Source organism: Gavialis gangeticus, unplaced genomic scaffold, assembly GCF_001723915.1.
Source record: "Gavialis gangeticus isolate Ggan-Ray unplaced genomic scaffold, GavGan_comp1, whole genome shotgun sequence".
In the NCBI taxonomy this organism is placed as follows: Eukaryota; Metazoa; Chordata; order Crocodylia; family Gavialidae; genus Gavialis; species Gavialis gangeticus.
The window spans coordinates 146095121-146111639 of NW_017729025.1; the positions used below are offsets into that span (position 1 = coordinate 146095121).

The 16519-nt window shown below is 40.7% G+C and overlaps 1 protein-coding gene and 1 long non-coding RNA gene across 2 annotated transcripts in view; one reads left to right on the plus strand and one right to left on the minus strand.

The window, feature by feature from the left end:
* Positions 1 to 4234, plus strand: part of LOC109299164 — a 12418-nt gene extending 8184 nt beyond the window's left edge. The window contains exons 3-4 of the long non-coding RNA XR_002097785.1: positions 2659 to 2769; positions 4049 to 4234. This is a non-coding gene — a long non-coding RNA (uncharacterized LOC109299164). The remainder of the gene's footprint in view (positions 1 to 2658; positions 2770 to 4048) is intronic.
* Positions 1 to 16519, minus strand: part of KCNQ1 (potassium voltage-gated channel subfamily Q member 1) — a gene marked incomplete at its 5' end in the record, with an annotated part of 669633 nt that overhangs the window by 264943 nt on the left and 388171 nt on the right. The gene's annotated exons all lie outside the window — the stretch shown is intronic.

The following is a 16519-nucleotide window of genomic DNA, read 5'->3' on the forward strand; positions in this document are numbered from 1 at the left end:
TTTTTTTTTCTTTTTTTTTTTTTTTTTTTTTTTTTTTTTTTTTTTTTTTTTTTTTTTTTTTTTACTTTTTCCAGGCAAAACACTGATTTGATAGGACAACCTTTCCATTACTAAAACTTTCCAAATTTTTCAAAGCCAGTCAGTGATTTTAGGGGTGTGACTACTCTTTAAGGCTTTTGCAATTGCAATTCTTGCAGCCACTAGAAAATGAGCAATCAGTTTCTTATGACTTTCATGTTGTAGAGTTCTCTGGAAGATTCAATAGGAACATTAAGGGGTTATCTGCTAGTTCGCATCCTGTAATTTCCCCTGCCATGTCTCCAACCTTATTCCAGAACAGTTTAATTCTGGGCCATGTCTACCATGTGGTAGAATCCTCCCAACTGACCACACTGTCTCCAACATTTTCCTGTTGCTGTACCGTAATTCCTTCCCCATTTTTAACTAGGCAAAATTTGTCTATACTGTAAGATTCAGTACTGAGGTATAATTATTATTTATCTTGCCTTTGTACCACAAACCCCTCCACCCAAGAAGGTCACTGGCAGTGACAATCCAACTCAAGATATGTTTGGAGCCAAAAGCATAAGCCTCTACTCTCTGAACAACCACTGTCTGGTTCAAGCCTGGAGCCAAGTAATAAAAATCTATCATTCAATTAGGAAAGGGGGATAGATCCACGTTATGTAAGCATGTGTTACATCTGCATTACAGTATATGTATTTATGTGCTGGGCTGGGAGGAAAACCTCATATGAACTATCTGTGATGGTCTCTTCTTTAATGCTTTTATGCAATTTTCCAAATGTTCTCCTCTCAACACCACCAATCCATCATCAGTGAATTATACTTCTCAACACCTTTGTGATATGAGAAAGTATCATTATTCCAGTTGTGTAGATGAGGATTTGAAGCACTCAGAAATTAAGTGACTTGTCCAAGGGGACACAAGAATTTTGTGGCACAGCCAGGAACCCAGAGTCCAACAAAAATCTCTGAACAGTTAGGTTTGTTTCAGAGTTCCTGTAAAAAATTATATGTGTACAGGACACTATACCTAGTACTCTATGGTGCTATTTATCACCTTATGCAACAGGCATTCTTTAGTAATAAGAAATCTAGCCAAAGCAAAACAAAGAGGGAAGTTTGAGCCTATTGAAATCAACAAGAACAAGCTCTCTTCTCTCAAGACTTTACAAGCTACAGTGGTAATAACATTTTGGGAAAAAGTGATCTGATTTCTGAGATAAAATGTATTTAAGGAAGACTAAATAGTTCTTGGAACTATATCTGTCTTTAGAAGAGATATGCAGGGTCTGACATGGTGTTAGCTGTATATTAATTTTAAAACTGGAAATAATAAAGCTGGCGTTGCCAAGGTGGAAAAAATATACTTTAAGATGTTTGAATTGTACCATAAACTTTCAGCCAGAAAAACAGACTGATGGAATTCTGAAAGCATTTTTTTGTTTTTCTGTACATCCTGAGGTTAGTGCATGATCACTTCTTCTAATCAGCTCTTGGAACAGAACAGAAAGGCAGGAAAAATCACAACAGCATATTCTAGAATGATTTTTTTTTTCTCATCTTCATACATTCAGTGGAGGAAACTCCTCTACTATTTAGATAAGCTGTTTCCTTCCCTACTGAGAGAAATCTTGGCCTATTAAAGTTAGTAAGAGTTTTACTAATAACTTTAACGAGGCAGAATTTTGCCCATTATCTTCAGGTACCCAGGTAATTGCATATCCATCCAGAGGTTGTTATTAAAAATATATATATGATTTTAGAAAATACTCAAAACATGGTGAACATCATTTTAGGAGTGCAGTGGGGGGAATGAACATAAGCCTCAGAAGTGGTAAGAATCCTGACTCATTTGGTACTTTGCTAAGATTTCTACAACATTTATGTTCAAGTCTCCTCTTGCAATTGTTCATATCCTTGAATGCTTTGCTAATAGATCAGATGACTTCCTTTTTTCTCTGATATAATTAGAAATCCAATAGGGAAACTGATTGTTGAGTTAAAAATGTAAAATCCAGGTGTGTCAAACATACAATGCTCCTAAAGGGGCTGAGAAACTGGGGACAGGGTGAGCAGGGGCTGAGCCTGCCACCAACATCCAGGGTACAGAGTCCTAATAGGGAAGGGCATCAGTGACAAGGGATAAGCAACAGCTTCATTAACTCCTGGCTCCCTGATGCCATTTACCCCACTGCCGCTACTCATCCCACCACTGGAGATGGGTGTGGATCTAGCCTATGAAGGACCCAGTGGTCTGGATCTGGTGTTGCAGGTGCCGAACTATTTCGACACCCCTGCTGTTACCCATGCCAGACTAACAGATTAGCTGTGCATGAGAATATTTTCCTTTCCTCTCTATACTGTTTAAGCTTCCTTCTGACAAATCACATGGAAAGAAGGATGATACTTGAAAAATAACCAGTAGAAAAAAAGAACATAGATGGGTGCATCTGAACTTTCATATCCTAGGTTATATGGCCAAATTGCCTCTAAAGGCAAGGGAATTAAATTGTGAAGCAAGATGCACATAAAATTGCCTTCTTCAGTGTATGATCCCGTATCAACTGGTAGACCTGTGGACCACCTCTGTTTATAAAGATACTTGAAAAACTGAACATCTTTTTCTTTTAAGAGCCAAAAAAGGAAATGGGCTATTACAGGGAGAAAGCGCTGTCCCGTGGTTACAGCCAGTGACTAGAGGTGACGAGCCATAGGTTCTAAACTCTGCCAGGAAAAATTTCAGGTGAGTTTTAAATATACAGAATTTGTAATCTATGCTTTTCTGCCAAATCTCCCTCATTTGAACAGAAGGCAAGGCAGGGTGACACCTTAGGCTATCACACTTTATTTAAAGCCCTAAAAGAATAAACATTCGCCTTTCGGGGGGAGGGGGACAGTACCTGCCTGCACCAGCTGAAGCCAGCAGGTGAGGGTGCTCCTGCACACCTCCCAGGAGGGAGAGTTGTCCCTCTCCCTTGCCCTGCCCTACCCCCCCCACCCTGCAAGCTGGGGTCCCCATCACAGCTTGCTGGCTGGGATCTTGGGTGGGGGGTGGCAGATTGGGACGGGTCTGTACCGCAGGGGGCTCCCTTCCTTCTGACCTCAGTTCCAGCAGGGTGAAAAGCTGGGCTGGGTAGCCTCGCATTGTGGCTCCTGGTTGCAGCTGTCAAGGGTCTTGGTGAGGGCCAGGCCAGGTCCACATAGCAGAGAGGCTCTGTTCCTCCCCCTCACAACTTGGCTGTGCACAAGGGAGACAGAGTCTTTTCTGTCTCCTTTCTGTGACAGCCTGGGGGCAGGGCTGGGCCAGTGCTCACCCAGAGCACAGCACTGGCCAAGGCTAGCTAGCCACTCAGCAAGGGGCCCCTGGGATGCCAGGGGAATGTGACCGAACTTGACTTGCAATGGATGTGACAGACTTTTGATAAAGTGCTCTAACTAAAGCTTGATCCATTATTCATCCCGTGCTTTAGTCCGATACCACATCCAGCAAGAAGTAGGATCCATCATTTTTAAAGCGCTTTATGTGCCAAGAATATCTGTTCTGTTATGGCTTTGAAGCACTTTCTGATAAGTGTAACATCTGTGCTTAGCCTTCAAGACTAACTAGTTGAGAAATGTATCACCTTTCATAGGCAACAGCTTGCTTTGTCAGATGCTATGAAATGAACAGTGAATTTCTAAAGATCATGGGGCTCAAAAGGGACCTCAACAGTCATTTAATCCACCCCACTGCACAGATGCAGGATTTGCTATTCCTGAACCATGACAGACAGATGTCCATCCGGCCTCTTTTTGAAAACCAGCAATGAGAGAGATTCCACAACATCCTTAGGCAGATTGTCTAATAGATTTCAAATCCATTTGGAAAAAGAAAACAGCTAAGAAAGCAGTTGCATATAAAACAACTATTTTACCTTCTTTACTGAAGTCACTTTTCATACTTTATTTTAGTGACTGATACTTTGTAGTTAAGGTAGTTATTTTAGCCTCTCATAATTTAATGGATTTTTTTCTTTAAACAGTGTTCCCACACAAGCACTAAGTACAATTTTTTGAAGAAGATCCTGCTTTTATCAAGATTGGATCATCTTCAGCAGGACCATATCCTTACTAGGATCACTAATGTGAAAGGGAAGAAGAGCTGTCGTCTCTGTTTATTACCCCAAAGCTGAATTGACTTATGCACAGCGGACATTGACTATACTGTTTAGGCAGATGTTTCAGTTATGTAGACATTCTTGCAGAATGTACTGTATTTGCTTTTCTCAAACACATGTAGCTAGCAGATTTCTGATTAAATTCACTTATGATTAGTTTAAGCAACCCATATTCAGCAGAGGTAATCTGAATGAGTGATTTGACAGAACATAACATTTTCACAAGTGCGCAAGCAGAAAAGCATAACCTTGCTATAAGACCCTTGTCCAATTCTTTAACAGGTTACAAAAAGGATATTATGCATGCCACTGGACTACATAACTTTTCTGCTACTAAAGGTATAAAATATCACAACACCAGAAGGCACTACGGATTTCTTACTGTCAACATTAGCTTGAACACAGTAAGCCCAAAGGATTTGTGTGAAAGATCTTCCTTTAAAGCCTCATTGCTAAGAGTAAAACCTTCATGCCGTACATACAGGAGGTTTTCACAGTACTGAGTTAACTTTTAGGTCACTAGACAAGACTATACTTTTGACAACTGTGGTGTTGCCAAACCTAAGTATTCAAATAGGATAAATCAGCTTCCCTCTTGCCAGTTACAAATGTGTGAGGCCCTTAACATTTCTAAATGATTTGTTGGCTTTTTAAATTCGTTTTCTAGTGTTTGAGCCTTGAGAGTGCACCCTGAATATACTTTCAAGATTTCCTCCATGACTAATTTTTAAATGAAAGATGAAATTCTTACATAAATCACTTTGAACCTAGAAGCTGAAGCTTTAGTTAAACAAATAAACAAAAAGCCCCCCTTAATCATCAAGTGTTGCGAGACCCATGATGAAGCAGGAACTCAGAAGTGGGAAACACAAAGCTCTGCATTGCATGGCTGGGGTTGGGTAGTTTGAACGAGGGCACCAGCGTTCTTTCCAATTCGAATTCCTTCCCTGCCACTTAGTACCCAGGAAGAAACAAGGGAAGACAACTCCATTGCTCTGGAAAACTCCAGCTACTTTACAGGCCTAATGGCTCCAAAGTAATACCATCCTCTATGCCTGGTGTTACATGAATTCCTTCACAAAATTCTCACCAGGTACCAAACACAGTCCACAAGAGCACCTTAGGCCAACTGGCACTAGGCCAGCAGGTAGATTTTCTCCTTTAAAATTTGGGTTTCAGTATTAAGGGCAGGATTTTCCAAACTCATGATGTCACACATTTCTCACAAACCAGGACTTAGGGAGCTGTAGAACAAGGCCTTGACACATCCTGGCCATGGGGACCCTCGGATTGGGGAGAGGTGTCTCGATCCTGGGGACCCCATAGTGCCAGGACCTTAAAAACCCATGTGTGCAGCCCAGCTGCACATGAGGTTTTTTGACCTCCCAATACAAGCAGGTTTGGGACTGACCTCAGTATGGTCCCAGGACTGGGACCAATAATCAGATGATTGTCAGTCTGAGTCCAGGGACCCACTGGAGTCGAACTGACCCTAGTGTGTTCCCAGGGTTGGAACCAGCCATCATGGCCCTGGGCTCCCCCTGCACTGGCAAGTAGTAATGGACTGATTGGGATCTGCTCCCTGATCCCAAAAAAGCACATGTCCTGCGTGTGGCATGCCAAGAGATGCAGTTGTTAGGATTGGGGATCATGCCATTAAATGAACATGTGCCCAGGGCCTAAGAGCCAGAGACACAACTCTCATAATTTAACAAATAAGACTCTAATCCTGCAAGCCCATGATGCTTAACTTTAAGCATACATATAGCTTCATTGGCTGCAATGGGGCAACACCTCATGTAAGGCAAGTTAGGCAGCTGCATAAGTGTATGCAAGGTTGGTGTCTACTCTTTTTCACTTTCTCAAAGGAGAAACAAACAGCTTATTATGGCACTGCTTTAGAAAGAAATAGTGTTGGTATTATTAATAACTAAATGCTGGGCTAAATTCCTAATGTTTGTACAACATGGTATCAACTGGAAGGGCACCGTATGATCACTGAGTTTCGTTCTGCAAAGCATTTCTCAATTTTTTTGAAAAACCCAAACTCACCAAACCCAGATTACTGTCACTGTTTAGATTAAAGTGTCCACAGTTACAAGATTCAGCCTATTGCAATTTACATAGCTCAGAGCCAATGCTAAGAAAACTCTGTACTCAATCAAGGCAGCATCATGAACTACCATACTTCTTTCTGGAGACTTGAGACTTGACAAAAAAGCAGCCAAAACCTCACATCAAAATTCCCTGGGTTTCTTAAAATGAACCAAACCCTCCCAGCCATTGCCCTTAAAGACATTTGTCTGCCTGTTGCAGAGACAGAAAGACATAAAATAAATTGCTACAACTTAACACCTTCAACTTTTTGGAAATTACAAGTATGAATCCAAATTTCATAGATGAATTTTCAGGAGACTAAAACCAAAGATCCCTGAAAAGTGGCAACCTTGGATTCCAATCACAATTTAAGTGATTTGATCTCGTTCTTAAACAACTTGCAGGATGTCATCCTGTTCACCAAATGTTAATTTTTAATCCATGAAAACCAAGTTTCCATTTGAACAGAAGGGTCCTACTGACAACTGATCAGAATTCCTGCAGGATTTTTGTCCACTCATCTTACAGCAAATAATACGTTCTATTTTATTTTAACTCACACATTACTCACAGCAGAGTTTTGGGGAAGAGTCGTCATTCAGAGATGTGTGTACAATGAAGTGAACTAAAGAAAATACTGGTTCTCTCCTGCTCAGTTTCAATGTTATAAACAGCTACTGGTGTACTGTTAAGTCAAGCTTTTGCACTGAAAAAGGTGAGAAGACAAAATCCTGGTTTGGCTTGACCTAATTTGGGGGTTTCTTGTGAATTTAGTGGCATACTACGGCCTTTACTGGGCAGCAATCACTGAACATATTAGAAAACAGAAGCTAAGGATTAACCTCTCATTAAAACTACTGTTGACCTTATGGGAGTGATTATTTATTAGTCAATGAAACTCTTGGCATAACCTCACAGCTCATATAGCTATTCATGTTTATTAGCAAACCAAAAAGAAAAAATCACCAAGAGTTAATGTTATTAAATCACTCAATACTTTAATGTTGTTTGTGTTACCCTGTAAAGCATCATGTTATCCAGGAGGCAATTAAGATTTAAAAGTATATTAAATTTATTAATCTAATTATTACTGGTCATTGATTTGGTGACCATATTAAAAAAAAAGACTGAACAAGCTATCTTTGTTTTGTCAGAAGAGCAGGAAATTTTTGTTAGAACACACAGAGTTAAAAAGTAACGACTTGGTTTTATTCAGATGTTTTTGGAGCACCACATTTAAATCTGAGAGAGATTATGAGAAAATTTGCTGCAGGCTGTCAGACCTCATTAAGTTAATGGAACTGGTAAATTGGCTCATTTCCAGTACATTGTAGAAAGAAAAGTGTTTTCAGCTAAAGAGTGAAGGGGATCCAGTTTCGCTTTGACAGCTCAAGGAGATTATTAGCTATAAATAATAGCTGCAGCGAAATGACTTATATGGCACTGCTTGATTAAAATGAATGAGGGGGAGACACAAAATCCTGAAGTTTTAAAATAAATTATACAGTCTCCTTGTTGAACTTAATCTAAAAAAAGCTATTTGTATACATTTCTGTTAAAAGCACTGGCAATTATATAGCTGACCTTAATGTCTTCATAAAAAGCTTTACTACAGCTAAAATCACCAACAGAGTGAAAACACTTCATTTGAAATGGACTTAATATTCTATGGGAAATAAAGAGAGAGGGAGGTTAGAATATTGATTGTTCAGCCCACATTGCTGATGCATCAAGACATGCAGCACAGAGGTTGATCGTCTCTCTCTGTAGTATTGCTGACACTATGTCTGGAAAACCACATACAACTATATGCCTCAACAGTGGGAAAAACATCAGTACCAAGAAGGAATTCAGAGCACAACAATTAAAGTGTTGAATAAAATTATGAGACAACCTTTCATTATGTTTTATGCTGTACCTGTGTTTTAAACAACTGTGAAAATGAGGGAAAGAATTAAGTATAGTCAAGTACACAATGCTAAAGATGGAAAATATCATCAAGCGGATCCCAGAGCATATAATGAACAATACTTAATATTAAAAGAAAGGAAATTTTCCATAGGCATACTCAACCTAACAGTGATATCTATGAGACTGAAATAGTCTCCCAAAGGAAACAGTGGAAGATCCATTGGTTGAGTGATGTAATCCTAGACTAGACAAAACACTATGAAATATACTATAGAGAACTTCCTGCCTTGGCAGAGATGGACATGACAGCTTAATGGGGCTTGTCCTGCTCCAGATTCCAAGTCTACAAAATGGCTTCAAGGAACAGTGTGCTGGGTATTTTCACTCCATCATTAACTAATATGAAGAGATTCGGGTCAGTCTAACACATGGAATGCTTACCAGATCCTGCACCCAAATGCCACTGAAATTGCAGACAGCGCATTGAGCCAATGTGCATTTTCAAGTTTCTTGTGTTGAGAGCACAACCCATAATATTAAGGTCTTGATTCTACACCTTGCTTCTGAGTAATCCTATCAAATGAAGGTGTTTCCATACCACCAGTGAAACTTTCAAATTGAGATTTAACAAAATATTGAACAAAATGAGCATACCCAAAGTTCAAACACCCTCATGTTTTGCTCTTATTGAGATCTGGGTCTGGATTTGGGCTTCAGACATCCCCAGTGTTTTGGATTTGGATCTGAGTTCTTTTTTCGGGCTTACCTCTGCTTACCACTGCTTTCAAGATGGACAAGTACTCTCTTATTCTTCTGAGGCAATTCGGGCATTTGTGAAAGATGCTGATTCACAGCACTGGAAAATGAGGTCCTATGTTTCATGTATACATTGGCAAAAATAGTTCAAATTCTCCTCATATCATCTTTTTTGTCCCTCTATCTTTTTCCAAAGAGTCATAGCTACTTAAGCAAAATGTGGGTCAGCCTCCATCTATTCAATCTGTGGTTTCTCTACTGAAGCTGCCAGCAATGGTGGCATTTCACATGAGACAGAGAAATGCAGACCCCTCAACTTCAAACAGGAATGATGATACTAATGCATTTCACATAGGCTGCTTCTTATTGATTTGGGCCAAATGCAAACCTGTTACCTAGATCTAAAATATCACCAGTTTCTCCAGGCTTCCAGCCCCACTGGGTGTATAAGCATTTCAGTATCTGGACGCGTCTGCCTTTACTTTAGATTCACTGGTGACTGACTTCTGAATTCTGCCAATAAAAGTAAACATCAGGTCCCCTGCTTATGAATGAAAGCTTTATTCTACTACAGGATTTCTGCACACAAGAGACTGCCTCCAGCAACCAGCTGAGCTAAATGTGAAAAAAGATACACCAGTGCACTAACATGCAAACACTTCCAACAGAAGGCTGGAAGAGGAATTTATCCAAGCCTGTAAGCATGCCAGTCATGTTCTGATGCTGAGGTGCCACTTTGAAGAGTTAGGCATGCTTAAATACCTGACTTAACATAGTTTTCTTTATCCCAAAGAGAGTAGAGAGGTTGTAAATGACAGCAGCTGTCAAAAGAAGGGTGAACCACAAAAACCTTCAAGAACAGCCTGCCCGCTACATATAGAAACATAACCATGGAGAAAAATGTGAATGTAGCTATTTGGAAACATGATTCATAAATACAATACCAATTTATGCTGCATACAGTGAGAGCAATATGCAGGCAGAAAACTGAAAGTTTTTTATTCTCTAAAAAAACATCCACGAAGACCATCCTGAGGGTGGGGAGGAGATGTACTCAAACAGTCAGTTAGAATGGACAAGGAAATAGGAAGGGAAAGAAAAGCGCTTCTTGCTAATTACTGACAGAAAGAAAAGCTAAAAAAATTAAGCTATTTGGATGTTTATATTTGATTTCTTAAAGATTGGGGCAAGGAGGATACACAAGTCAAAAAAGTTTTATCGACTTTGTGATCATTAGAACCTTTCTTTATTTTTCATAACTTTGGGTGAGTTCATTCTTTACATTTTGCAGCTGCTAAGTCTAAGGAATGTCAGTTGGTATTAAGGTTAGCAAGTGCTAATGATCAGTCACACATTTGGGGTTAATACCCTCTCTAACATGCACTGCTCAGAACTGCTGGTACAGGGGTGGCAAGTAGAGGCATGGCAAGGGATTGCAAGTCTGCTTAATCCTGCCCCTCTCACAGGCTCTCTAGCCACAGTAAAGGCCAGGAAGGAGAGGAGGAGAAGGTGCATCCTGCACTGCTTGGATCACCACCCCCACAACCACCTCTTTTACCTTCCAAATCACCCAGGTGCCTTCCATCTGCTTCTGGATCTCCCCTCTACTCCTCAATCAGTGCCTCCATTCCCAGATTCCTCCTGCAGCCCCAAACTGGCCCTTCCACCACAAATTGCTGCATTATAGTAGGAGTGCTGCAAGCAGATTAAGGGAAGTGATTATTGTCCTTTATTTGCCACTAGTGAGGCCACATCTGAACTACTGTGTCCAGTTTTGGGCCCCCTACTGTAGCAAGGATGTGGGCAAATTGGAGCAAGTCCAGTAGAGAGCAACAAACATGCTTAGGGAGCAGGGACACATGACTTCTGAGGAAAGGCTGAAGGAACTGGGCTTATTTAGCGGGGAGAAGAGAAGACTAAGCAGGGATTTAATAGCAACCTTCAACTACCTGATGGCTGCTAACAAACAGGATATAGCTAAACTGTTCTCAGTGCTGGCAGATGACAGAACAAGGAGCAGTGGTCTGAAATTGCAGCAAGGGAAGTTCAGGTTAGATATTAGAAAAAGAACTCTCTCACTAGATGGGTAGTAAAGCACTGGAACCAGCACCGGAGAGGTTGTGGAAGCTCCATCCTTGGAGATTTTTAATACCCAGCTAAACAAAGCCCTGGCTGGGATGATCTAGTTGGGGCTGGTGTTGCTTTGAGCAGGGGGTTGGACTAGATGACCTCCTGAGGTCCCTTCCAACCCTCACTGTCAATGATTCCATGATTGCTGTACTGCCACCCTAATCACAGAATCAGGGTTGCAAGGTCCAGCAGGGGCTGGAGCTAGGCATGCAGGGTCAGCGTGGCCTGCAGGGACCCCAGGAGCAGGCTGGGAGGGCATGCCCCCCCACCAGCATCTCAAATACTCTTGGGTTGATTGGGATGGCAGGACAGTGATCCAGGAGCTGATCTGGGGCAGAGGGAGTGACTGAGGTGGCACAGGAGTGATCAGAGGGTGAAAAGAGTGCCCCACGCACTTTCTCCCCTCTTCCCTCTTTCCCTCTCCAATCCTCATCCTCTGTGGGCATGCTTTATGGTGCCATGCTTTAGTACTTTCTTTTGGCGCGCTATAACCGGAGAAATATGCCCTGCATCTCTTAAGACAAACAGAAGCCTATGCAATTTGCTTTTTGTTGACTGTCTTTCTTTTGCACAGATGCCTGGTATGATACTAATACTCACAGCCCTGATAAAATGCACAGGGATGGCAGAGGAAAACAAATAAAAAAAAATGCATTTTGTTGCATTACCTAAAGAAAAGACAAAATATTTTCTTTCCTCAGTGAAACAGATGAAAGGCGTGGTGTAAAATACGATCTTTATCTATTTATTCTCTAACTAGATTCCATTTGTCAAAAGGCAAATGTTAGGATTTTTTGCTTTATAGGCACAATATCATTTGGAAACTATGATTTTATAGTTAAGTCACTGCCAAAACCCACTGATTTCCAGAAGGGAAAGATTCCATTCTGGGCATCAGGGAACATAAATTCAAAATCAACAGCATGAATGAGATGCCCAGTTCCTGTTGACTTTGAGCCAGAGCTGGCTGCCTAACTACCTCTGTGTATATAACTGTTGTATAATCAGTGCTGATAAAAACATAACAATTTCCCTCTTGCTGGAGGATTCCAGTATTCTGCAATTTGCTTTCATTGCACCTCAGAATTAAGAAATCAAATTTTTGAAACTTCAGGCAGAATGAAGAGCTGCAAATTATACATATTTTTTCCTGTGGAGGAAAGGGGAAAGTTATTCTGACACTATACTGGGAATTTGCCTGAGTTGCCTCATGATTTCATTTTCCTATACAGCCTGGAGCTTCCCAAGGGGTCTACATCTGCTGTGCAACCAGAGAGAAGACCACAGTGCATCAGAAGAGACAGAGTCTGGGAGAAGTAGGAGGTCTGTTAGTCTGAAATCAGGCAGAAGACAGTATATTTCTGCCTCAGACTGACTAAATCATAGATTCATATGCTTTCATAAGCAGCAGCTGATTTCACCAGATGCTAAGGAGTGTTGCTGAACTATCATGTGGCCAGTGAAACTGGCTTTTAGAAGAGAATGACAGCAAGTGTCATCCAAACTCCACTGCTCATGAGACACCACGGGGGCTGAGGTGAATAGCGTCTGCTGTCAAATCAAGCTATTTTCTGCTGGGGAAAATCTAAGTAAAAGTTTTGCTAAAACTCCCCAATCTGTTCCCTGTGGAAAAAATTGATGTTGTGGCACTTTATTTTCACTTGAAACTGTTGTAGTCATTTCCATCCACATTTATTTCATTCAGAATGTTTTTGTTTTAAAACAGCAGTGAAAAACAGAGAAATTTAAGATAGTTATAAAACAAATTCCTGATAGTGTTTCACAGAATTAAATAACTTTTCTGCTTACTACTTGGATTTTAAACCAAAAATTAACGGTCCAATTAATGGTCAAGGCATGCAGTCTCAAACTGGTGCATATACTTCTTCACATAAAAGTGGGTATTTGAAGGGGACATTGTCTGTGTCATAAACCAGACTTATTTTCTTGTGTTATTAATGATAAACCTTTCACTTTCTCCTAGAACTGAAAGTGTGACAGACACTTGAAACTAAAAGGGAAATACATCGATGTAGAAAATATACTTGGACTATTTTCTTAAAGCAGGAATTATTTAAAAGAGCTCTATACACTCCAAAGAGGTACAGAAACATATGAAAATCATGATTAATAAAATCCTTTCTAAGCAGCCAGATGTTTTGCAGCAATGCAACACCAAGGATCAAGAAAATATAACAGTGAATGTAAGGCATTGCCATTTTTACCTCTATTGCACTACAGAACATAATTTTCTTCATTACAGGTATGTGTGTACACATATAAAGTGCATTGTATAAAGTATATGGGACCAAAAAGAGCTGAGTGAACCAATTACATTGGTCAATGGTGCAAAATAAGCACTAGTAAAATAATTAATGCTCTTTTCACTGCTCCACATCATAATGTGTTAATAAATTGGGGCTTTTTGCCATGCAGTAATTTCTTTACAACCAATTTATTCTTCCACAACCAATATCTTATTTATGGGTGCCTATGAATACTTTTTAAAAAAAGGCTCATTGCCAGGCTAATTAGATTTGCATTTCAGCTGTTAGTCACACACTCTATTTTGACATCAATTCAGAAGCCCCATTACCAATATTCCTAATGAGCAAAAACTATACATTAAGGGTGTGATCTTTCAAGGGATTTCTCATCACCTACTGGTTATGTGAAGAGGACCTTTCACGAGTTCCCACATATGTCACTTTATTTTTGAACACTTACACACACTCTTACAATGAACAGAAGTTTAAACCCAGTTTAAACCCCATAGTTGTAAGAAGCGAGAGCTTACCTCCTTACAGTACCTGCCTAGTCTCCACTGCAGTGTGCTACCTATTTCTCTGTCCCTGCAACTATTACTGTTGTTGTTAATTTAGTGCAATTGTTCTCAACCAAAAGCACCCCTTGTTAAACTCAAGGCACCCCTCAGAAAATACCAGTTCTTAACTTTCCACTCATTTTTTGACTAAGGTAAAATAGTACAGAATTTTCTCTACTGCAAAGAACTGAGAAAAACCACAACAGGGCAGAATGTCTTTTAACGCTATGGATTCCTATTTGATACTTCTGGGTTTATCCTTTGAATCATTTGCAGATCTAACATTGTTAACATTACATGGCACCCTGCAGCACCTTGGTTGAGAATCAGTGGTTTAGCCCTTTTAAAATGTGCTGATTTAATTAATTTGAAGAATAAAATATGTTTTGTATAGGAAAAGCAAAGAATGGCAGCAAAGGTGCAGACTTCCTCACACCATCAGTCTGACTTGGAGTGACCAATATTTGGTTCAGATGAGACATTCTAAACCAAATCAGCAGCATGCACTAAGAAATTGCCAAACAGTTTTGACCGACTCAGATAAATATTCAGAATTTGAAACCTACTCGTAGAGGCAAGTCAGAAACTCTCTTGCCACTTGAGCCACAGATATTTTACCTTACCATACTCTTGAGATAGACTAATGTGCAGGCAGTCTGGAGACACACTGCACGCATCACAAGTGCCTCTGCAGCCATTTGGAGTTCTCTCTATTTTACAGCAGAGTCCAACCCACTGAATTTTCTAGTCTTCTCCCCTTCTCCACACACACTTCAACTGTCTCAGAGCATCTCTGGGTGGGGGGAAGAAGGGTTAACAGCCAAACATGATTAATGTGGGCCACATCTCTGCACCCCTGCTCAGATCAATGGTGAAAAAAAAAGCCATTAGCTAAGAAAACTGGATCAAGAAGAGGCTTTGAAAGTACTTGAGGGCTTCACAGTTCCAGACTTGCCAAGGTGCTAAATGGAGAAAGAGCCACTTAAGCTCCTGGTTTAGCCAAGGCAGATGCATGGCAGAACCTCCTGTCAAGAATGTGGAGGTACAGAATTGCGTAGTCAGACAGAAAGGCTGTACAGATCCTACAATCGCACAGAGGTTTAATTTAAAATCTCTGAGTTAAGTGTTTGTAAAAGGCCTTGAAAATGGAAAGTGCTATGTATGATAAGCCCCAAGGAGAATTATTAAAACCAATGCATCAGGATAAGAGATCAATTATGTTATTACTGATTGCGCAGTAAATCAGTAAATAGAAAAAAGAAATCTGGCCCTCAGTTTAGCTAAGTGTTTACATATGTGTCTAACTTGTAAGACATACAGAAGACAAGGCACCTTATAGACTAAGTGAATGAGAGATACGTAAGATTTTGTGAGCCATAGCTCACTTCATCAGATGCTAAAAAGGACATAGGATCTTTCATGGCATCTAATGGAGTGAGGTTTGGCTCACGAAAGATTATGCAGCTCTGATTCAGTTTATCTAGAAAGTATACCTCTACCTTGCCTTCTGCCTGACTTCAGACTAACATGGGTAACTCTCTCTCTTTTTAAAGGCCTGAGTGATCTCACTGAAGTCAGCAAGTGCTAATGTGCTTCAAGTTAGGCACATGCATATCTGCCTTGCTAAATCAGAGTATCTGGGTTAGATCGGCAAAAGAACTTGTATTCCATGTCCAAAATTTAGATCCTTAAAGCTGTACCTTATTTGCTGAAGTTTTTTTTTCTGGGGAAGACCCCTGGGCTCCAAAACATCTGAGACTGGGCATGTGCACAAACAGTCAACTTGTCATGCCACACACAGCTTGGTACCTAATCCCCTGGTGGGTGTCTCAAACTAGGCACTGCCTTACATGTCTACACTGTAGATAGCTACCCAGGCTAAGTAGAGACAGTCAAAAAGCCCAAGGCACAATCAATCCAATCTACCTAGGTTTCTCTAAATTGCATAGATTGGATCAGAAGCGAACTGAACTTATATTCATCCTTCTGTAGTAGAGGGCATGCAGAAGCGTGCATTGGCGGGGCATACTCCCATGCACCTCCCAGCACGCTGGAGATTGCTGAGAGCAGCTAAGTGCAGCTGAATGGCTAAGCCAACCCTAACTGGCTGTCAGGCATATGCCTCCCTCAGGTGCCCTGTCATCCGTCAGGGAAGAGAGATTGAGAATTGCTCTGAAGCCCAACAGATAAGACATAGAGTATGGGAATGGGGGCAGAGCTGCAAATCAGACAGAGAAGGAATCTGAATCTGGATCCCCCCACCATTCCAATTAAGTGCTCTTACCCCTCAGCCATGGAGTGTAAGGCATAGTACTATATATTTGCCCTTTTCACACCCCCAAAGCAAGAAAAGGCTGACCTGGAGACTTAGGCACCTCTTTCCACGAAGGAGTTACATGGTTGTGGATCACACCTGGAAGGAAGCATCTTCCTTTAACCCAGAGTTAGATACCCAACTACCTATCTTGGAGAGGCAGGGCCTGAGCCTACTAGCATTCATAAACCAAGGAAAACCAAAAAATGAGGAGTGGCTCATTTTAATTTAGATTCCTCAAATGAAAAATGCCAGCTCATGTTTTGGATGAATTCAGACAAGTCTCTCTGAATTTAAAGTTTGT